The 24,438-nt window shown below is 38.2% G+C and overlaps 1 long non-coding RNA gene across 5 annotated transcripts; it reads left to right on the forward strand.

Annotated features, from left to right (window-relative positions):
• On the forward strand, window positions 1-24,438 carry LOC150063034 (uncharacterized). Of its 5 annotated transcripts, XR_016535385.1 has the most exons (4): window positions 1-111; window positions 1,313-1,613; window positions 23,927-23,991; window positions 24,245-24,438. It is a non-coding gene; the product is annotated as an uncharacterized LOC150063034 (long non-coding RNA). The 5 variants fall into 5 exon arrangements; XR_016535384.1 differs by lacking the exon at window positions 1-111 and having other exon boundaries at window positions 1,273-1,613; XR_016535387.1 differs by lacking the exons at window positions 1-111; window positions 1,313-1,613 and adding an exon at window positions 17,803-17,937.

The raw sequence follows: 24,438 nt of genomic DNA on the forward strand, positions 1-24,438 counted from the left end.
CCTGTATATATATGGCCATGGTATTGTTACCTCACGAAGGTGCCTGTGATGTCAGAGTTGCCAAGGCCCCCAGCTCAGATGGGCATCACCACTATACCTACATTTTCTTAGGTGGTTATATAGATTGATAGTTAATATTTCTATTGATTTAAGTCCTGTAAGAGTGCTAATATCTATAATCCTAGAGGGTGCATGTCTACAATCCTAGTTACTAATGGGGTTGGAATTGGGAAGATTTTAGTTTGAAGCCAGCTTGGGCAAAATAGTCCATAAGAGTCCAGAGAAGGAAGTGGCATGGTGGTACATGTCTCTCATCCCAGCCAAGGTGGTAAATGAAAAATAAGATGAAGGTTCAGGTTCCTGCCTACAACAGAAGCAAGTCCTTTTCTCAAAAATTACCACTGCTCAAAAAGAAATGTACTCATTACCTGACTAATGCAACTGTCACCCTTCTATAAATCACTTTTAAATAACATTTGAATTATTTAAAAAAACAGGAGATTATCAGCACAGATATAGCTGCAAGTATGACCTTGAGGTGAGCTCAAGGTCAACCACTTCATCAGAACTCAAACCTGTCATATTTTTCAATATACTTGTTGTTTCTACTTAATTTCGGCATGATCTTTAGGTAGAATGACCACAAGGGCAACTCTGAGCATATTATATTCTCATTCAATTTGGATGGATGTCAAATGCAGGTTTGATATGACATTTAGAGCATATACTCAGAATCATTATGAACATTTATCTATCTAGCTAACCCGTAGATTTCCTTCAGGATTTCCTGGAAGATTATCATTGATTTTCTCAGTAAAAAGGGAAGCCAGAGAGATATAGGCCAATACATTCAGTCTTCAACAAACTAATTACAAAACCCCAAATCTTGTCAACAGTAGCCAGTCCAGCATCTGGGCCCCTCAGAAAAGAATGAATAATGACAATACTTTCAGACACAAAGACTGAATTTATTTGTACCCATAGCACTGCCCTGACAAAGTGGGTTTTTTTCATGATAACGTTCACCTTCTTGACTGGTACTTCTTAGCAGTATGAAGGAAGAACTCTGTGAAAAATACAGTTATGAATGTTTATGCAAACTTGGCCTCTTTCCCTTTTCTACATAGTAAAAGCAACTCATGCAACACAAATCCCCAAAGAGTAATGTATTAAGACATCCATTGAATGTAGTCATAAGCATGGCAGCCTATGACTTCATTCGTAAGGACCAGTGCCTTCAACACACGAGACAGCCTTGAACCAGCCCTTGTCCAGATCTCACAAAACATGCTTTTTTCTTTGTTTAAGCCAGGATTCCGCATTTCCTGTGAGGAAGGCAGAGCAAGAAGCTGACACTGTGATAGAGATGAGCACATTAAATGCAAAGACATCTGAGTGCAGTCTCTCTTGGTCCTTCTCTGCCTCTCCAAGTCACAACCAAAGAACCAACCATCCAACTAAGGGATCCCAGAATGTCAGTTAAGTGAAAAGAATCCCTCCTGCTAGAAATTCAGCTGAATCTACCTGAAAAACTGCTGTCATGTTGAGATAATCTCCACTGTGATTACGGTGTGGTATCTGAATCGAGAGTGAACACAAGGAGAAGAGTTCTGGTGAGTGGACGTGGCTTAGTGTTTGTGGGTGCTGGTATTCTTTAGTTCTCCTCTGTGGTGAGGATTCCTAGGTAGAGAGAATGGACTCTGGGGAGGGGTCTTGGCCAGGAGGGAATTGCTTCATCCTGTATGTTCTGACTGCCTACAGCTCTTACATGTTCAGTAGGGTCCTTACTAAAAATAAACGCTGGATTCTAGTTTGTGGAATGTGTGGCTTGGTATTTTGGGGCCTTAGGGACTATACTACCCCTATTTCAGGTCGGATCCTCATTTAGAGAGAATAGAACTTAGGGCATGGTGGTGAGATTGGGGGATTAGGCTTGGTCCTGAGATTCCCAAGGTATAAGAAAATGAGCTTTGTTCTTGTGGCTTCCTTCCAGGAGGCTAGACGCCTTTGCTCTGGATGCCTGTGTCCAGCTGCCTGTGCAAAACCCTGTCTTAATGGTCAGGGTGTTAGGAGTGAGGTCTTTGCTATTCTTCAGGCCACCAGGGTGGATACTCAGGATTGGAATGAGAATATTTATGGAGATGCAGAAAACTTCCTGTCTATGAAAGGGCAGTAAGGGGTTGGTGTTTAAGATTCAGACAGTGGGGGCTCATGTCTTGACCTTGGACCTGTTGTTTCTGTTCTGCAAGCCAACAGTATCTGTTGGAGAAAAACTATTAGTTAAGGAGATTTTTTGTGGCATGTGCAAGGATACTTAACACACAAAAGCATGGTTTCTGGCAGGGAAAGGCTTAGAGAATACTCTTTATTAATATAATATGATAGCTTTATGTAACTGCCTCCAGACTCAAATGTGCCTTTGACTGTACTCCCAGTCACATGCCTGTGAGATATTTGTCAACCTAAAATGGGCTTTTCAATAGTGAATAACACAACATAGGGAGGGACAAGGACAAGGAAGCACACAGGATATTATGACAGTGGTGATATTACGGGTAACATCATTATCTTGGAGACAGGAACATGCATTGCTTCTAACTCTCAGGATGTTAAGCCCCTGGGCTGGGTGGTAAGGAGAGGTGTGAACTGAAGTGATTGTGATGGAGGGATGTTGATGAAGACACACTGTAATCATACACTGCCTCAGTGAATAACAACTCGGCTGTAGAACTACTTTAAAAAATGAAAATATCTTTCCATTCCCTTAGAAATGGATGTCGTTCTTTCTGACAGCAGCATAGAATTCCATTGTGTATAAATACCACATCTTGTTGATCCACTCATCAACTGCAGGACATCTGGGTTGGTTCCATATCTTTGCTATGGTAAATAGTGCTGCAATGAACATCATTGTGCTAGTGGATTTAGTATGCCCCTGTTTCTGGACGGTTGGGTAAATGCCAAGTAGTGGGATTGCTGGGTGATAGGGGAGCTCTATGTTTAGTCTTTTGAGGAACTGCCATACTGCTTTCCATAGTGGTTGAATGAGTTTGCACTCCTAACCAACAGTGTAGTAGTGACACCTCCTGGCCACATCCCCTCCAGCATCCTGGCCATTCTAACTGGAGTGAGGTGGAATCTTAGAGTTGTTTTGATTTGCATTTCTTTTATGACCAGAGATGTTGAGCATTTCTTCCTGTGTCTATGGGCCATTTTTATTTCTTCTTCAGAGAAGACTCTCTTTAAGTCTTTAGCCCATCTTTTAATGGGATGGTTGTTTCTTTGGAGATTAGTTTTGGAGTGATTTAATTTTTTGAGCTGTTGATATATTTTAGATATGAGGCTTTTGTCCATTGTATGGTTGGTGAAGATCTTCTCCCATTCTGTAGGCTTCCTAATTAATTTACTAGCTATGTCCTTTGCCATATAGAAGCTCTGCAGTTTACTCCAGTCCCACTTATCCAGCCTTTCTCTGATTTGTTGCATTTCTTGGTTCTTGTTGAGAAAGTTTCCACCTGTGCCAAGGAGGCCTAGTGTATCTCCTATTCCTTCTTGTAAAGTTTTCAGTGTGTCAGCTTTTACCTGAGATCTTTGATCCATTTGGAGTTAATTCTAGTGCAAGGTGACAAAGAAGGATCTAACTTTAGTTTTCTGCAGGTGCTTAACCAGTTCTGCCAGCACCACTTGTTGAAGAGGCTTTCTTCCATTCAATTTTTTTTCGCTCCCTTGTCAAAGATTAGGTGGCCATCGGTCTGTGGTTTAATATCTGGGTCCTCAGTTCTATTCCATTGATCTTTAGGCCGGTTCTTGTGTCAGTACCAAGCTGTTTTGATTATTATAACTGTAATAGAGTCTTGAAGTTTGGTATTGAAATTCCTCCTGCTCTGTTTTTTCTGCTAAGAAGTGTTTTTGCTATATGGGGTCTTTTATTATTCTATATGAAATTTTGGATTGCCTCTTCTATTTCTTTAAAGAATGACATTGGGATATTGATGGGTATTGCATTGAATTTGTAGATAGCCCTTGGCAAGATTGTCATTTTCACAATGTTGATTCTTCCAGTCCAGGAGCCTGGGAGGTTTTTTCATTTCCTCAGTTCTGCTTTAATTTCCTTTTTTAGGGTTTTAAAGTTTTCATCAAAAAGGTCCTTTACATTCTTAGTTAAGTTAATTCCTAGGTACTTTATTTTCTTTGAGGCTATTGCAAAAGGAGTTGCTTTCCTGATTGTTGCCTCATTCCTCTCACTGTTGGCGTAGAGGAAGGCAGCTGATTTTTGAGGCTTAATTTTATACCTTGCTACCTTTCCAAAGTTTTGAACCAGCTCAATGAGCTTGGGAGTAGAGTCTATAGGGTTCTTTAAATACAGAATCATGTCATCTGCAAAGAGGGAAAGTTTCATTTCCTCTTTCCCCATTTGGATCCCCTTTATAGAGAAAATAAAGGCTGGATTGCTCCTTTTTGTAAATACTCATGTTGAAACGTTAATGTTCTGTTGCTTTGGGGCTTGAACTCAGGGACTAGGTGCTATCTCTTAGCTTTGTTGCTCAAGCTGGCACTCTACCATTTGTACCACAGCTCTTGTTCTGTCTTTTTTTTGTGGTTAATTAAAAAAATCTTTTGGACTTTTTTGTCCAGTCTGGCTTCAAACTTCAGTCCTCAGATCTTAGCCTGAGTGTCTAGTAGTACAGATGTGAGCCACTGATGTTTTGTTAAGATATACAAGTTTTGAGTTTTTACTGAGATAAACGCATGTAACACAAAAATTATGATCTAGAATATTATCAGTGACCTAGAAACCTCTGAAATAGTGATCTGCCCACAAGAAATAAATTATTCTAATCTTCACTATCAAAGATGTTGTAGAACTTTGTATAATTAAAACCATACAGTATTTGCTTCTTTATGCTTCGGTTCTTTTGCTGCACATATCTGTGGGATATAACTTTTCTAATTTGGCTCATGGGCCATTCAGAATGTATTACTTAATTTTAACATATCTGGAAGTTTCCTACTTTTCTTTCTGTTACTGATTTTAGCTTAATCCCACTGAAGCCAGAAAGCATTCTTGTTGTTACTTCAGCCCTTTGAAATCTGTTGAGACTTGATTTATGGCTTGGCATCTACTCTATTTTGGTAAATGCTCCATTCTACTGGAAAAGATATTGTATTCTGAAATGCTGAGGATGGAATCCTGTAAATGTCAGTGAAATCAAGTTCATTCCTCAGTGTTCAGATAAGGCTCCTATTGCTTCTTCTCCACTCTTCACTCTTCCTTCTTGTACTGATACTAGTGCATGAATTCAGGGCTTGGACACTATTCTTTAACTTTTTTGCTTAAGGCTGACACTACCATTTGAACCACAACTCTACTTCTGAATTTTTCCTGGCTTAATGGAGAAAAGAGTCTCATGAACTCTCCTGGACAGGTTGACTTTGAACCATGATTCTCAGATCTCAGTCTTGCAAGTAGGTAGAATTATAGTCGTAAGCTATAAGACATCTTTAATGCTCTCTAATTTACTGAGAAAAATCATTGTACGTTTCCCACTGTCACCATGGATTTGTTTTTTCCTTTTCTCACTTTTTTTAGTTTTATTGTAATTAATAGAAGGGTTACATTATATTTGCTAGATAGAAGGTACATTACTTCACAAACATTGATACCCCTTCTCATTTTTTTCCCATTTCCCTCCTCCACCCCTCCCCTCATCTTGTTTTTCCTCCTTCCCCATCCCATTTCAAATAAATAAACATATATATGATATACCAGATAACAAGGTAAGATACTGTAACAATATCGGAATAATCAATGGACAGCAAAAAAGATGAGAAACAACAGTACATTAAGAACAACAATCACAGATTATATGGCTCTTGTTTCCATGTCCTGGAAGTCCTTTCATTTGGCCTCACATCATGGATTTTATTTAGCACCCCTGCTAGTTCTCTCTTTATTACTTTATAGAGTTAAAATTTTCTTATTAAATGGTGCAAATGCACTTAGGCTTGTTACAGTCTCCTATTAACAAGGTTTTTCTTCACTATGATTTGTATCTATTTGTCATTATTACCATTTCTTATATTAAATGTGAATCTATCTAATATTATTATGGCCACAAAGTTTTATTTTGTGGTTGGATATCAAAACGTGCCATTATTTCTGTTGAGGAAGCCTAATATAGAGGAAAGGAACAAGCAAGGGCAGGAATGCTGAAGTGATAAAAGAATCTGGTGAGGAAGAACTAGTAACACAGTGAAGGAAGATTTGCATGTAGGATTCAAATGTCAGTCTTATCGGTTTCTATTTTAGCAGGGATACCTGTCAGGAGCTGTGTATGAATGACAGCAAAGGAAGACCAGAAAAAGAACTTAAGGTTTGGTAGTTAAGCACTAATTGAATGTTTTCCAAGTTACAGTGAAAAAGACAAGGCAAACATAAAGAATAATAGTAAGTGGGTGCTGGTGTCACATACCTGCAATCCTAGCTACTCAGGAGCCTGAGATCTGAGGACTGATCTGAGGCAAGCTTGGTCAGGGAAGTCCACATGACTCTTATCTCTAGTTAACGGTCAGAAAAGCAGAAGTGGCGCTGTGGCTAAATGTGGCAAAGTACGAGCCTTGAGCAGAAGAGCTCAGGGACAGTGCCCAGACCCTGAGTTCAATCTCCATGACCAACCAAAAAGAAAGAAAGAAAGGAAGAAAGAAAGAAAGGAAGAAAGAAAGAAAGGAAGAAAGAAAGAAAGGAAGAAAGAAAGAAAGAAAGAAAATAGTAACAAGAAAGTGAAAGCAGAAGATAGAAGATATATGCATATTATCAATTTTAGCTTATTCACTTTTAAAAAGAAATGTGTCTTTCCAATAAGTTGTTCAAGGGTCCATGGTACATTTGTGTTCCCTTTCAAGCCATCACTTTCTTCTTCAATTATGCAGGGTCCTTGCAGGCTTTCACAATTCACAGTAATGTGTTCATCTACTTGTGCCCCTGTTCAGGATGAACAGCCAGTTGCCACTGTTCCTTCTGACCCCTAGGATCAGTGATGGGAGCTGAGACCAGCTGAGGAAATCCTCAGTGACTTTCAAGCAGTCTTGCTACTGGCATAGTTCTTCTCTGATTGATGTCAAGTTTCCCTTGTCTTCTAAAGGTAACACTGTTTCAGGGCATATATATGGTTAAATAAATTATGATTCCACCATCCAAAGAAGTTGTTTGCATCTTCAGAGATGAGCAAGCTGACTATTGACCTGGAAAGACTTTCAAGATGCATTGGTCCTTTAAAAAAGGTAAAGTAGGGGCCGGGAGTCTGGCCTAGTGGTAGAGTGCTTGCCTAGCATGCACGAAGACCTGGGTTCGATTCCTCAGTACCACATACGTAGCAAAAAGCCAGAAGTGGTGCTGTGGCTCAAGTGGTAGAGCCCTAGCCTTGAGAAAAATCCAGGGACAGTGCTCAGGCCCTGAGCCCAAGCCCAGGACTGGCAAAAAAAAAAAAAAAAGGTAAAGTTTAAGCCAGGGGCCAGCGACTCACACCTTAATCCTACCTGTTCAGGAGCTGGAGATCATGTGGATTATGATTTAAAGGAAGCCTGGTCAGAACATTCCACAAGAGCAGCATGGCTTAAGTAGTAAAAGTTCAGCTGGGAAAGCAATTGTAACAAATACAAGGTTCAAAATCCAGTACCAGGAAAATACTATTACAACAACTACTACCACTAATGAAATGTAAAGGGAATTTTTATACCTAGTCATAAGAAGAAAAAGAGAAAATGGCCATACTCATTCTTGCATTTGAGCTGTTGCAAGCTTCTCCTCAATTATAGAGCATGGTCTGTGAGCATCAAGTGCCATGAAACTGGGCAAGTCATCCTTTCCTTTCTGGGTAAGCAGAAATGGTGATTTGAGAAAGAAGCCACATGCATTATGATTTCTCAGAAGCAGATCAAGAGAAGATACCCTTTTCTCTGCAGGCTACCTGCAAATTAAAAAGTTGTCCTCTAAGCATTCACACAGTGAGCCCAAAGAAGGTTATTCTTAGGAGAGGATCACAAAGGCTCAAGAGCTATATGCATATAGCACATAAAATGATGCTTATCAAAAGTAAGAAATGGAAACAAGAGTTTTGCGTAATTTTACTTTTTGTTTCTGTGTTTTCCCTTTTGCTGCTATTTTTGACTTCTGTATCTTTTGTCCTTAAATTTATCTGACATGGGGAGAGTAAATGGAATCACAGAAACAGCGGGACAAATGATAGACAAAGTGCAGCAGAGATGCTCTCTAGACAATATGTTGAAAGTGGAACATACACCTTGTAGGAGAGGTGGGTAGAGATGGAACTATTGGGAGAAAATGAGAGAAGAGGTGACACCATTCCAAAAGAAATGTATTCATTACCTGACTTATGTATCTGTAAATCCTCTGTACATTATATTTACAAGAAAAATTAAATTAAAAATAAAAACTTATCCTCTATGCTATCATAAAAGTGCATGCCCCATTTCAAAAGAGTGATAGCCATTATTTATAATTGATCTGATCTGAAAGTGAAGGGAGTTGCTTTCTTGGAAGTAATTTTCAAACACTGTTTGCTTTACTGCTATTGTTTTCCCCAGTGTTGGAGTGCAAATATATATTATACATATATATGTAAATATTTAACGATAAATATATATACATATATAGGTAAATATTTACCTAGTCATATGTTCCTAGGACATTTCTTAGCACTGGAAACTGACGAATTAATAAATGTCTATGATAAATAAGGGATTAGTGAATGGCTTAATTCTGTCCAATTGCCCTGGTTAAGGAAGCCTGAGTCACAAATCTTTGAGTTTCCTTAAAGTTCCTGTGTGTGTGTGTGTGTGTGTGTGTGTCCTGGAACTCAGAGAATGAAATCAGGGCTTTAAAGCACATACTTGACTTTTTCCCCCACTCTCAACTGGTTCTCTACCTCTTGAGTCATATCCTAGCCAAACCTTTTTGCTGATTACTTGTAGATAAGATTCTGGCAGGCTGTCTTCAAATCTCAGCTTCTTGAGTAGTATTATTGCCCTGAGCAATAATAGCTCTGCTTCCATGAATTTTTCCTAAGACTATCATTGTCTTTCCACATTTACTGTTAACACACCTTTCCTTGCTTGGTCTCTTGCAGTAGACCATACCTTTATGCCTAGTTCTGTTGCCCTTGCTACTTCCATAGTTCCTCTATCTTTCTACCTGACACTGTCACTTCCCCTAATATAATTCTTCAATAAGTTGATAATCACCAACCCCCAAGAGATGTTTGCAAGTCTAGAATCTGGTTCTTGAGAGGCTGTGCATACTGTCTTTAATACCCTGCTCTAGGGTGTTTTGTTCCCTTACTTTCTAAACTCTTATCAGGTCTGATTTGATTGTGTATTTGTTAATAAACTTTCCATCCCTACTTCTTTCCTTAACTCCTATTCTGTCTGTTTCAGTCTCCCAGCTTTTCACACTTGGAGAATGGTTAACAATCTTGAACTTCCAGGCTCTGTAATTTCATTCTGTTTTGCCAACATGCCTGGTAGGATGTCCTTGTGAAGCACACATTCAATACAATTGTAGATAGGCAAAGGCAAAGGCAAAGTTCAGCAAAATAAAACAACAGACAATGGGCACTCAAAAGGGAAATGTGGAGCCCGATGGGAAAGGAGTAAACAAATGAATAGAAGTGGGGGAGAATGCAATCAAGTTCCAGTGTATATTCTAACTAAGAAGAGGTAAGAAGTGGGTAGGGGACAGATGGATGAGAATGTGGAAAGCGGTGACAATTGGAAGATACGTTGTTCTCATAAACTTAGTTAAATGGCAACTCCTTTGTAGAACTACTTAATATATATATATATATACTGTGATAAAGAAAGAGCATCACTGAAAGAAATATGCAAAGAAATACCACCACCACCACCACCACCACCACCACCACCACCACCACCACCACCACCACCACCACTACCACCACCACCACTACTTGGCTTTTGGTAGTTGAAATGCCCTGGCTCTGCCTAATGCATTTTCTGGCTCTGCCCTTTCATCACTCAGCAACAACCAGTCCCCCTGAATTACCTGTGAGCTTTGTGAGGTTGAACAACTTATTTCAGATGTGTGACATTGTTTCATGGGAAAACATTTAAAAATCCTACCTTTCAGATAAACAACACACAAATGCCATGGATAGTTTTGAAACAGCAAAACATTTCCCTCCCCACTTTAACTCTGTTCAGCCTCTAGTAAGCATCCACTCAATTTCATCCAATTTCATTGTGCTAACCCTTAAATTCTTCATATGAATGAAATCATGTAGTGCTTGATTCTCAAATTACCTTCTTCGAACATCACGATCTCCAATTGATGTGTGAGTGCATGTGAACTAGTGTACTATGCTTCAACTCTAGACTTCATGCTTTAACTCAGTTTTGTTTTTAAAAGTGTTGGTGCTGTACCTCTTAAGCCATATGTGGAGCCAGCATTTTGTTTCCTAATTAGAGACAGAGCCTCTTAGACTTTTCTGCCTGGACTGGCTTTGAACTTGAACCCTAAGCTCCCAGCTTTTTGAGAATCTAGTATGAGAGGTATGAGACATTGGTGCCTGGATCTGATTTTCAGATATTTTCCCAAGTTGGGTTCCATGCATCCATCTTTCTTTCTTTCTTTCTTTCTTTCTTTCTTTCTTTCTTTCTTTCTTTCTTTCTTTCTTTCTTCCTTTCTTCCTTTCTTTCTTTCTTTCTTTTCTTTCTTTCTTTTTTTCCTTCTTTCTTTCCTTTCTCTCTTAGCTCTATCCCAGCCCTCAGTATATCATACTATAATTGCCTGTTTCTGGAAAGACCATATCCTGGTTAGTGATCATATTTATACTTGCAGGATGCAGTAAGTTGCCAGGCACTGATCCACTTAAGGGCAATTTTTCTCATCTAAGACATTCCAAGTGGACAAACAGACGGATGGAGCTTGCTGACTCAGAGGGAAGATTTTGTATCTGGATTTGTTTTCCATTGATTATTACTTTCCTTGAGCATTACAGATAAGTTAAAGGCAAGTATCAGATCAAACCCCTTAGACATCAGTAAAACAGCTGCTTCAGTATGTTATTTGCCTTTCTCATATTCACTAGTGTCATCAAAAAGATATTATTTTTTCAATCATTAGGTAAAAATTAGAATAGGCTTAATAGTCTTTCTAAAAATTGCTTTAGAGTTGCTTAAAACATTTTTTGATAATTCAACTGAGTTTTTTTTAAAAAAAACTTTGTCACATGGTTTGCCAGACCCTAAGTTCTGGATACTTTGTACAATTAATGTAAACTTGGGAGACATTTTTTTAATAGTCCAGATTTAAATTGCTTTTAGTGGCAGCATTTCTGTAAATACAAACTTATGTCACAAGAGGCCCTTTATTTACTTTTTGATTCAACTCAGCATGTTTATTTAATCTGCAATGACTCAGCTTACTGGGTGCATCGGGAACTTGGAGTGTGTTCTCATGATGCCTGAGCGCAATGATGGCTTTGATCTGAACTGTAAAGGTTCAGGATGTTCCCCCCCCCCCCCCCCCGCCGCCACACACACCTTGCCATTGGAATTTGTCTGTTCCACTAGGAAAGTCAGCTCTCTGATTGTAGGGCAGAGAGTACATTTGTTTTTCTCTACTTGCACAACTAAAGTTTTTTTTCCCCTCTCCTTTTGGACTATTGATGGTGTTTCCTTTTTTCCAAAGTTTTTGTTTTTTTGAGTTTGAGGTGCAAACTCATAGCTAAGCAAGGGCTCTTCTGTTTAGCTAAATCCTCAATCCCTGGTCGTGTTTTTCAAATGGAAAAGGCAGATTCAGTCCAGATGTTGACAATTTTTATCGTGATTTTTCTCACCCTCGTGGATATGCAGGAGAAAATTCAAAAGAATATGTTGACATTCAATCTCTAATATCATGTTGTTACTGTGTCTGACTTTGTTACCTAGTATATTGTATATACATTTATTGGTTTATTTGAAATAGGGAAGGGAAGTGGGAAAACAAGATGATCCTAAGGGGGTTGGAGAGGAAAATGCGGACAAAAGCATGAGAAAGGGATATCAGTGTTCGAGAAGTAATGCACTACTACATGATGAATGTGACTGTAATCCATCTATACACTATCCTGACAATAAAGAAAGAGGTCGCAAAAATCCAGTGGATGATATGAATGAGTATTTTAATGACTTTATCAGTTTCATGCAATCTCAAACAAAAGAAAGAGCGTTATTATTTCGCCTTTGATTAAGGTTGATTGCACAGACTGTTTCTTAAACACCTGCCTTTTGTTTCCCTTCTTCTCTACTATGCCTTCTAAGTGACCATTTGGTCTTTAATTTGAAGGTCTACCCTTACTTGTGTGCCTCCGTTGACTGACTGCTTTCAATTTGGACTAATGTAGCCTGAATTTCTAACACATGTTCAGCCCCATTTTATACTTATAGCATAGATTTCCTGGACCTTTTCTCAATGCATCATAATCATCCATGTTATATTTTCATCATCTTAGCGACAGTCCTTCACTTTACATGTGTAGACGAGATTTATAACCTAAATTTATTCATTGTGCCTTTTGATTTCTTGTTGCCTATGTTATGCATGAAGGAATTCTGCAGCTTTGTCAAGAAATAATGAAAAGCACCCAAAGGACATAACAGATGCCCCTGAGAACTTTCACTAGAAATCTCTCCTCATGTCTGCTGTCCATCTTTCCAATGGATCACTTTTCTGCTGTCCAAACTGCTATAATTCACCTGTTTAAACTCCAAGCTCATCTTCCCACCTTTATACAAAGAATATTGTGAATCACATAGCCAGCAAACCATTGCCAGAAAATCTATGGAACACATTTCCATTTCAAAGAAGGAAATAAGCATAGTTCTATGTGACACATTTTCAATGAATCTATGAAGCATACTAGTTAATACTCCTTTCCAATTAATTGTTAAAAAAACTACCTTTAAATCATCTTTGCTGGAATCTTGTCATGAAATGATAGCATTTCTAAAAGTAGACCTGACCCATTTCCTCATAACCAACTTTTGTTTCTCTTTTTGTAACTAAATTGCCACCATATTGCACTTTTGAACACTTAGTTGCCCATGGTGGACTTTCCCCGCTGTAAAGTTCAAGTGGCACAAATGCCACTTGAGGACTATTGCATCCCTCTGGGTCCAGCCAAGCCTTACCACACAGTATTGACTTACCAGAGTTGGCTCAATCTTTTTTCATTCTGAAAACCATTTTGCTTGTCACAATTGATTGGGAATAAGAGAAAGCATAAGATCACAATGCCTTCTACAAAGTAGAGGTAAAAGAGGTTAGAGAGAGCAGGAATCACACTACCAGTTTCTTTCTGCTCTCTCATTCTTGGTTTTCAGTCTAAAAGCTGAACAAGCTACCACGGCACCCTCCATGGTTTCCATCTTCTGAGCAGCTAGATGTGGGAGGGACCAGTAACCCCCATGGAGCCAGTTTTCTTTAAAGATCTTATTTATCTTTTTGACAAAGCCTGACCAAATGGTAATGGGAAGAGAGGCTGGAAAATGCAACGTATGACCAAGTGCATTGCCTCCTTCTAACTTACCAAAACAAAATACCTGTATTTTTGTTCCCTATGGGTAAATACTATAATTGACTCTTTTCCTTAAATAGCTTGAGATATTTCCATTTAAATGGCATTTTCTCACTTGCCCATTCATCCTTTTTTGTATGATGCCTATCGCTTATAAAAGGAGCTGACTGTAGATTAGATTATAAAGCATATGTCTCTTGTATGTTTTATAAATGCCTGAGTGAATACAATTGCGTTCTAAAATAGGAATCTTGGAAACAGAATGTAAAGGGAAAAATGTGACATATTCGGGTTAGGTTCATGTTATTTAAAAAAACATTAAATAAAACTTACATATGCTCACCAAAGTGCATAAAGCTCTATACATACTAGAAGTAACAATTGCTATAGCTGGGGTGTACACTTTTCAAGTGCTTTCATGTTTATACATACAAGTTTTTTGAAATTTTGTGTGTGTTGCTGGTTTTGGGGATTGAACTTAGAGCCTGGAACTGTCTCCTAGCTTTTGTACTCAAAGCCAGGGGTGATACCATGGGGAGGGAAGGGAGATCTTTTAGAACACGACTCGAACAGATTAACATTGCCCGACAATAATTTTACAACAGATTCAAACAAAAAGTTATGTTTGATCTTTATGATATAAGACAAACACACATTATTTTATTTTATTTTTTTCTCTGTTCCTGGGGCTTGACCTCAGTGCCTGAGTGGTGTTCCTGAGCTCCTTTTGCTCAAGGCTAGCACTCTACGACTTGAGCCAGAGCACCACTTCTGGCTTTTTCTGTGAAGAATTGAAACCTGTCTGGGTTGGCTTTGAATGTAATCTTCAGATCTCAGCTTTCTGAGTAGTTAGGATTGCAGGTATGAGCCACTGGTGCCCAACTAAGAGCTTTATTTTTAATGCATAGTAAACTATAGGGAAGACTAGAAGTTGAAGACTACAGGTTCCAATTTGAATTGTTTATTTCTCTTTCTCTTTTCAACCTATATTTAGCTTTCTCTTTCCCTCCCATGCCATTTTCCCCTCACAAGTGTAGTGTTTCCTCAAGGTCAGCAGAGGGTGGTATGCTGCAGTAAGTGTGGATTTCAAAAACTGAAATTAAATAGATAAACTAAGATAAGCTCATAAATATTGTTACATACATGAACTCTGTGTTTTCATTATGGTGCCTTACATAGTTATGTCAGAATCACAGGAATCATGTCATTTTATAGTTGTATTTAATAAAATATCCTTTTGTTTGTGAGAATTTAATATGCTTCTCAATTTCTCAAGTTCCCCAAAATGAAATTCTTTTAAAATATGACAAATTTATAGGGTACTGGTGGCTCATACCTGTAATCTTAACTCCTCAGGAGGTAGAGATTTGAGGATTGTGTTTATAAAGCCAGACTGGGCAGAAAAGTCTGTGAAACTGTAATCTCCAATTAATGACCCAAAAGCCAAATTTGAGCTGTGGTTAAAGGAGTAGAGCTCTAACTTTGAGCAAAATGTTCAGAGACAACACATAGGCCCTGAGCTCCAGCCCCCAAACAAAAAAGAGATGAAGTCCACTCAGACCATTGGCCAGTAAATCTACAATTCCTTCTGTAGCCCTAGTTTTATTGGCCTGTTTAATAGTATAACTGTTTAGTTTCAGCTAGGTAAACTAATAAGTTTTCCCAGGGTAATTAGGTAGACAAAGAAAATGTCCCCCACCCCCACCAAATGGAGCCAATTAGATGTTTTATCAGAGGAACACACACAAAAATCTCTTCACCAAAGAATGGACTTTTCCATAGAGATTTGATACCAAATTAGAATTACAGATATTTATATATGGGACAAAGAGTCAATTTTCCTTAATATAATCAAATTTTAACTGTTTGTTGAGAAGAACAGATAAAACCCAGGAACATTTTCATACTTGTGTTAGAAATGAAGTGGAAAATTATGTTCGTTTTGAAAATTATATTTATTAAGAATATAATTGTATAACCATCTACAGATAGATTTTGTGGTGTATATGTGTTCAAGTGAACCAGGGTTTGAACTCAGGGTCTTGCACTCATGTCTTTTCTTTCCAGGCTAGTACTCTGCTCCATCACTTGAGCCATCCTGCTGCTTTTGGTGTTTTACTATTTAATTAGAGATAAGAGTCTCTCTAATTTGTTTTCTTGGGCTGGCTTCAAACTACAATTCTCAGCTTTTACCCTCCTGGGCAGCTGGAACTACTACTGTGAGCCACTGTACAAGAGAATCTTTATAGTAGGGGTGATCTTTCTTTTTTTGGATCCAGCTTTGTCTATTACATATGCTTGCATACAGATTGTAGTTATATATTGAATATTTGTGTATTGAATGGGTAGAGTTCAACAACTGTTGTTCTGAAATAATCTATTAAGAAGTTGAGTATTCTTTTGTTAGAACGCAAAGAGATGGTTTGGGGGTAAATTAACACCTATTTTTTGTATCTCTTACTGTTGACTCCTCTGTGAGTGCAATACCTGCCCTCCCTTCTCTCCAGACATTGTCTCATGTTTTCTGTTCTCTACAAAGATATTTGGGTCTTTAGTTAAAAGATAGTTTTTGTTACTGCAATTCATGTTGTGATTCTGTTCATTTAAAATCAAGGCAAATATTGGTTTCTGTTGGAAAACTTTCATAACATAAAAATGAATAAAATAGGTAGAAATATTTTTTCTTATCATTTTTAGTGTCCAGTTTTCCCTAATGGTCACTCACTTTGAATTAAATTGAAAACTTCAAAATAGAATTCAAATCTAAATTTCTCTCTCATTACTTCATAGAAATATTGTAATATGACTTCTGCCACATCTTCTCACTTGAAGCTTACACCCATTCCCTAAAACATCTTCTGGAAGAAAAGCCCTCTTATTCCATAATAATATGTTTTTCTACACACATTTCTTAGGGTTTCACTTGTTCCCAGTTTTGCCTGGATCTCTATACTACTTTTTCTATTGCATGTCTTAAAGCCTCACCATAATACTAAAGTCATTTCTATTTGTCACAGTACCAATCAGCTCTGAAAATCGTAGAATCATTTGTCTTGAGGATGTCTTAGCTATGACACAGCTACTCATTTTTTTCTGAGATTAAGTTATCATTTAGTTAAGATGCTAAGATGTTCAGAGGTGAATAAATAACACTTATGGACACAAAATCTTATGTCTGTATTTCTGGGGGAGACTTTAAGGGAAAATCAAATCACATTCAGGGACATTGCCTAGGCCATGCATATAAAGCATTGCTGGCAGTTAGTTGACAGTGGCTGCCTGATAGCCTTTGTATTTGGGCTGGCAACCTGCAGTGCATAATGAATGAATCTGAAGAGAGGGGGCTGCTTGTCTTAAACCTACACTTAATAAATATCACAGCCCTAAGCTAGGGCCACCCAGACATCTTGGTGTCTTTACAATGATTTTTTTTTAGCTTTACACTTTGATTCTGACTTTTCTTTCAGAAAGCATGACCTTGAATATAAATTTGAAAATACCAACTTTCAGAAAGTCATCTTAAATCACAAAATTACAAAACCTCATGGAACACTGAATAGCTCAAATGTGTAAGTGAATAAATAAGAACACTTGATCCTTACCATCATTAATGCAAATAATCCCTCCAGACACCTTCATATCATCAATCATCATCATCGTCATATACTCCTTCATGCTGTGCCGAGGTAGGAAGATGGAAATACCATAATGAAAGGGTGATCATGGGATAATTCTGTTTTGAAATGGGCTTACATTTAATTTTGCTTCAACTAAATAATTGAAGGACAAAAATGAAGTGAGACTGAAGATAATTGTATACTTCAGATAAAAGTATTGCTTTTTTCTAGCCATAAAAACATGGGGAAAAATATGGAGCTTCTTAGTGTAGGGAGTTTGGCCTAGTGGTAGAGCAGAGACCTGAGTTCCATTCCTTGGGTCCACATACATAGAAAAAGCCAGAAGCGGTGCTGTGGTTCAAGTGATTGAGCTCTTGAGAAAGCCCAAAGACAGTACTCAGGCCCTGAGTTCAAGTGACAGAACTGGCAAAGAAAATATGGAGTTCATTAGACTCACACAACGTATTTTTTTCTAATACATTTTAAGAACCCTGTGAAGAAACTTAAATAAGATTGTAAACCACTTCTGTGCTCTGGGCTCAAGGAATTGATCTCATGTTCTTTTATTCCTGATCCTTGGAAGGAATTCCTGAACAGGCAACAATCCTGAAAGGAACCCAGGCTCTGGAGTGCTAATTACATCACCTAAAACAGGAAGGCAGAGCTTCCAGCGGCACATGTCAGTCAATGACCAGGTGTGAGGATCAGTTCAAATCCCTCCTAAGGTAAGACTGAAGGGGAACTGATCTATTCTTTCCTCTCCTGGAACTCTCAAAATAGTAGGCACTAATGGGTGAGATGAAAGAAAGCCAGAGAAGCATGCTACCTGAGTTTTCAGTGTGTCTTACATTTAGATTGTTACCGCCTCTATAGATAAATCAAGATGAGCGATCCAAGATGTAGTTTTCCTCACTAGACTATAATAGTAGTTTCCTGACTTTCCATTAGCTGAGTTAATGATAATCATACATTGAATATCAAAAAAGAAAAGACACATGTTAAATCCTGTGTCTTGGGTCTCATCAGAGTAGACCTCCAGACAAGGGCAAAATATGCCAGCAGCAGAGAAGCAGGGACAGGAAGTATCTGTTTCACATATTACCCAGGCATCCCCTGAAATTTTGCAGCATGCCTGTTTCCCAGACACTAACCCCAAACTCGAATCTAATCAGTTAAGAAGTCAGCAATTTGGTTCAGAAATCAAAGAACACCCAGCATATTGGGGTAATAGGATGGCGTGTCTCTCCAAGCTTGTGGAAGACTGTAGGTAGCGTTGTCACCACTGTGACAAGATTGTATATAAACAAGATTTATATTACAAGAACCGGATATGTTGAATAAAATCACAGCACTGTTGTTTCAGTTCCTAAACATATTACATGAAGTGTATTATAAATATATTATATGAAAAGCTCCTATTGAGAGATTAAAAAAATCTCTTTTCTGCAAAGTCCTTATGAGATTAAATTTTAATTCCGATGGCAACATCGGAAAGTTTAAGAAATTTCTGATCTCATTAACATCGAATCGAACTGCAAGCAAATGTCAGGGGTGAGAAGATCAGAGAATATCAACATGTGGTCACTGGGAGATGCAGTGCCTTAACATATTATGTGGATAATTGCATAACTCGGATGCAGCAATCTCCCTGAACAATGGGCACATTGTCCACCATAAGGAAGTAAACCATTTTCAGGGTTGCCATCACCAGTTCCCTAAACACTGACTGGATTTATGGGCACATCAGCCTTTAGAACTTTCTTCTGAGAGTTGTATTCATTGCTTGCTAAATGGAACACAGTAAGGCACAGGGAAAGTAGGAAATGCACCAGACCCCTGCACTGTTTCTCACCTGGGTTCTTTTTTGCTCTGGGATAGACCTCAAAGACAAGTCAGTCAAGGATGGGGAGCAAATGATTCCAACCAGGAAGAGTTCTAGTTTTGTCAGTGGAGTTAGAGTAGCCTTTAGTCTAGGACTTAGTTTTCTCTGCTCTTAAGTCAGCATCTTCCTGAATGTTCAGTTTGGTGTTCTATGATTTATGAAATCTTTCTTTCTTTTTTAAACTTCTAGGGACCCAAACCATTCCCCTGCCTGTGTGATCTGAATTGGTCCTTCAAGGAAGGTTCTTTGTCCAGATTTATGAGTAATTCTTTTCCCTTACATGCAAAATGCAACCGAAGACTCTGATGAGACTCTTTCTCTGTGTAATTCATTTCCTTTGAGAAATTGCAGTTGAGTGTTAATTCTCTGTCTTTCCTGGACTTTAGGATCTGTTTGTTTAAGACATTATTCTCCTAGATTCCTGCTGGGTTCTTGCTTGCTGAGCTTTAGCCTGGAAATTCTTCACACAGTAAACAGGGCTGGCTGCAAGGATTGCTTCCTTTATTTTTCACTTTGGTGTTATTGATATATGCTGCTCGATGGCCAATGCCATCTCTCTTTCTTACTGTTTCAGACAGGTAGATGGTATTAATCACTGACTATTGATTGGAAATATCCATATAAGTTTTTAATCAGAAAACAATATCCTTATGGTTATGTGCATTAAAAGTTGCTCATAACTCCAAACACATTATCTCCTATTATGATGAGCTGGTATCCATCTCCAGCATTAGGGGAAGATATTATCAAGAAAGATATCATAGGAAGTTGTCAAAGTCTCTTCAGAATTAATTAGTTAAAATTAATCACTATAATGGATAGCTCTGGGCTTGAATTTCTAGATGAAAAATACATACTCATTTTAGAAGGGCCCTTTCTCTTCTTTCTTCTTCTAGAGTTGCATTTCTGGGCCATATGGAAGGATGGCCATAAGAATGTACAAACATAAAGAAATATGTGATGGTAAATGTAGGACCCTTTATTCTAGGCTCAATTCATCTTATCCAGTATTAGCGATGTCTTTTCACATACCACAGACTACAAGAAGATAGAATAGATTTAATAAAATAAATTCTGATTTGACAAAGTTGAACATATTTGGGTTCTGATTTCAAATGAAAGTTTTTCAAAGATGTATTAAGGCTAGTTGTGGCATGTTAATTCTGTGTATGGATGTGTGTACGTGTTTAATATGACAGAGATGAAAATATGGATGGCATAGATAATATGAATGAGAACAGTGCAAATTTAGTGAACTCATGAGAAAAAAAGCAAGGACCAAAACTCCATAAAAGAAGTTATCAGAAAATGGGAGAAAAGTTTGCCATTCTATTTCCATTGCCCTCTTTAAAATTAATTTTTTATTCTGTGAACTTAAACTACCCAACAGCAAGCTTTTCAAATGAGTCTTAACTAAGTCTTCCATGTGGGAAAGAGAAAATGCAGATATGAAGAACAGCAGGTAGCAATACTTTTGAAAGAAGTTAGGAGACTAGGACCAGCCATAATGGCTCATCATCCTTAAAAGTCACTTGTCATGTGGCAATACTTCTATAATTTCAATAATTTAGAAAATTATTTTTTCATCTCTTCATTATAATAGTTTTTAATTTAATAAACCTTCAGGTTGCTAAGGAAAATTAGATAATATTTTGGTTAACATTGATGTTAACCATGATAAAGTTACTTAGTGCTCACTTTCCATCTCAATGTTATAGTTCTCCTCTTCCTTCTTTTTCTTCTTTCTACTTCAGTTTACAACAAGTGGTTACATTCTCTCTTTTTTTAAAAAATAGAAACATTAAACCTAGTGTCTAATTTTGGAAGAATTGCCTTTTTTTTTTTTTTTTTTTTTTTTACCAGTCCTGGGGCTTGAACTCAGGGCCTGCGCACTGTCCTTGGGCTTTTTCCTCAAGGCTAGTGCCCTGCCACTTGAGCCACAGCACCCCTTCCAGCTTTTCTATGTATGTGGTACTGAGGAATCGAATCCAGGTCTTTGTGGATGCTAGGCAAGCACCCTACCACTAGGCCAAACTCTCGGCCTTACATTCTCTTTTTAATAGCTAACCAAAATTTTTTATTCTATTTCATGGAATCTATGCAAAATAACCCCACTAGCAATGATTTACTGAAATTATTATTGTTTACAGTGAATGTTAACACCTTATGGATTTTATTAACTATTACTTTATTACTTTTCTTGTATTTGGAAAGTATTGTTAAGCCATTTATAAATTTCCTAATTGCAGAGATTTTGTGTTGTTGAAGTTTTCTTTTTTAAAATATATATATATTTTTCTCCTTAGCTCACTGCTAAGTTGAAAATAGGTGCTTGATAAACACTTGTAATTAGCTCTAAATATTTAAAACTGAATACAACCCTCTTTCTTCCCTGTGAATACCACTATGACAATCCAGTTACCAGTCTAAAAAAGTAGGAGAGGAAATAATTCCTTCTTGAAGGACCACACAAGAGGCTTGGTAGGAAGCAGAAATCAGCTCTTTGAGTTTTAAGTTCAATCCTAAATGCAAAACAAAAGGCCCCACAACCTCAATCTGTATAATACAATTAATTAAGAAGAGGTTCTGACAAGCAAAGCTTTTTTTTTTTTTTTTTGTGAAACTCTGTGACTGTATCTTCTTTAAAGAAAGTAGAGACTATGGGTAGCTGGAGACAGAAGCACTGTAAACATTCTTGAAAGGGGACATATATTCAGTATCTGGGAGAAAAATCCTGTCTGGCCTACCTTGGATGAAAAACTCTACAACTCTGCAGTGGTTTCTTGTTTTGTTGTGTGTGGACAGCTGAGAGTCATTTCCTCGTCTTTATTTCAAGTGAAGCTGGATACTCCCTTTTCATTTTTGAAAAGTAATCCGTGTGAGAAGGGAACTGGTCTGTTTACCCAATGGGCTTGGAGCCAGTCAAAGGCCGCCTACATTTCTTGGTCCTTCCCATCTTTGTTTCCCAACCTCCCTTTCTCTAAGATGGCCAGATATGAAAAGTTGCTGGTCGGGATGCCAGAACTTCAAAGGGATTTTTCACAAGGGCATACAAAGGCTTATTTGTTCAGAACTTGGATGGATATGCCAATAGCTTCCAGGCACACAGAGAATCAAGGTTTGTCTTCATTTGACATTTCACCTGCTCTATCTAGCTGATGGAGAAGTTTTTCTTGCTCATTCTCTGGCCTCTATTTTTAAATGGACCAATAAGATCAATTCTGCATCAGGCACTAATTAAATGATAGGATTTCCCAAATTCCCTTCCTCCCTCCCTCCTTCCCTTCCTTCCTCCCTCCCTCCCTCCCTCTCTCTTTTCTCTCTTTCTCTCTCTTCCTCCTTGTCTCTCTCCCTCCCTCTCTCTCTTTCTCTCTCCCTTCCTCCCTCCCTCTCCCTCCTCTCTCCATCCCTCTCTCTCTCTCTCTCTCTCTCTCTCTCTCTCTCTCTCTCTCTCTCTCTCTCTCTCTCTCTCTCTCTCTCCCTGAATGTGCTGGTAGTGGGACTTTTAAGTATTTCAAGGCCAGGGCACTGTTCCTTACCTTTAACCTTCATGGCTAGTTCTCTACCAGTTGAGCCACAGCTGACCTTTTGCTGGTTAATCGAAGATAAGACTCTCATGGATTTTTCTGATTAGGTTGGCTTCAAACTTTGATCCTCAGAGCTGATTTCTCAAATTTGATTGGCCATTAATAACTCTGAATTTGGCTATAAAATTTAGAGAGAAACATGGTAGTTAACTATCTGAGTCTAATTCTTACGTCTTAAAGATATTTTAACAGTATCCTTTCCAAATAGAAATATTCTTCCAAATATCACACATAGTGCATATAAAAACCTAACTAAAAAAACTTGAGATTCTACCCTTAGTGCTTCTTCCCTCAGCAGAAACTTACCTTAAGAACTCAAACAGCCCCAGGAGGATAGTGTAGTCGCTAGCAATTATCTACTTCTGGTGTCAGTCAGGGGTTACTGGGGACAGACTTTGAGGACAAGTATATGGTGAGAAAAGGAAGGACCCTTGTGGGTGAGAAGGAAATCAGTCAGAAAGCAGATAAAGTAATAGACCTGAGGATGTAGCCCTCCTGACAACTCAATAACAATATTACATTAATGTACCAACACTGGTAAATATACAAATGCAGTGTCTTATAGCAGATATTCTGGATGAATTTAACGACACAACTGAAAGTTTGTACCATTAAACAGCAAGTCCATTTTTCCCGGGTCCCAAGCCCCAGTACTAACCTACATTCTATTCTTTGCTGCTAGGAGTTTGACTCTTTTAGACAAATATGGCAGCCTTATTCTCCTCAGGAAAAGGTCTGACATCATAGTATCTCAGACCCAACCAAGTGAAGTAGGCTCAGCACCTGAGATTGAGCTTTTCCTTAAAGCTTGTCCCTTGGAAGCCATAACTTGCCTCATTCTGGGGCCTGGCTCTGTTGCTAAGACAAATATGATCTTTGCACAAGTTTTATACATTTCTGGTTCCACAGGGACAGCCGTAGGTGGAATGCTCTGTGCTAGGAAAGGTTAAGGAGAAGTGATTTTATCAGCTGTGTGATATTAGGTGGCCTTGATTTACCTCCCCATGATCATTTTCATCTTGGAAATTTGTATGTGTCAAGAATTAGGTGTATGTCATATATTTATCCATAAAATTATATGTAATTCTTGACACATGGAATAAGAAATAAATAGTAAATAATACATAATATATGATTACATAATAACAGTTACATATTTATGTATATATTACATTTTTATGTCTAATAAAAATTATTTGCTAATGATTCTTTCTAAACTGAGATATTATTCTATCACAACTTCAGAGATACTGGAAGAAGCCAAGAACCTTCTGGACCAGACACAAATGGCTTTGTTCTTCATAGCAAAGGTACTGGCCAAGGTGCTAGGACTTTTATTGGTTTCTTGAGCAGATTAGGGCAACATGGCGTGAGAGGGTTTCATGATAAGGCAAAGAAGTTCCACTGTGGGAGATTATCCCTCAGTGTTAAAGAATGAAACTATTTTATAGTGAGAAAATAGTAGTGCCTTTAGTATTGTGGAAAGATATTCTCTCTGGAAACTGGAAAGGACCAGACCCTGTCCTCATGTGGGGGCAAGGAAGTATTTGTGTTTTTCCACAGGATGCTGACAGTCCCATTTGGGGGCAGGAGAGACTGACACGTCAGATGGTGGAGACTCCTTGGAAGCATGTCGGTCAAGATGAAGACTCTTCTACAAGTGCGGTTACCCGAATGAATCCACGCGGCAGTGACGACCCTATCAACGTCGCTGAGGATCACGATGACGCTGCTGGGACCTGAACAGTCTTGGCCAC

This window comes from Megascapheus bottae, chromosome 5 (genome assembly GCF_031878675.1).
Source record: "Megascapheus bottae isolate mThoBot1 chromosome 5, mThoBot2.hap1, whole genome shotgun sequence".
Taxonomy (NCBI): domain Eukaryota; kingdom Metazoa; phylum Chordata; class Mammalia; order Rodentia; family Geomyidae; genus Megascapheus; species Megascapheus bottae.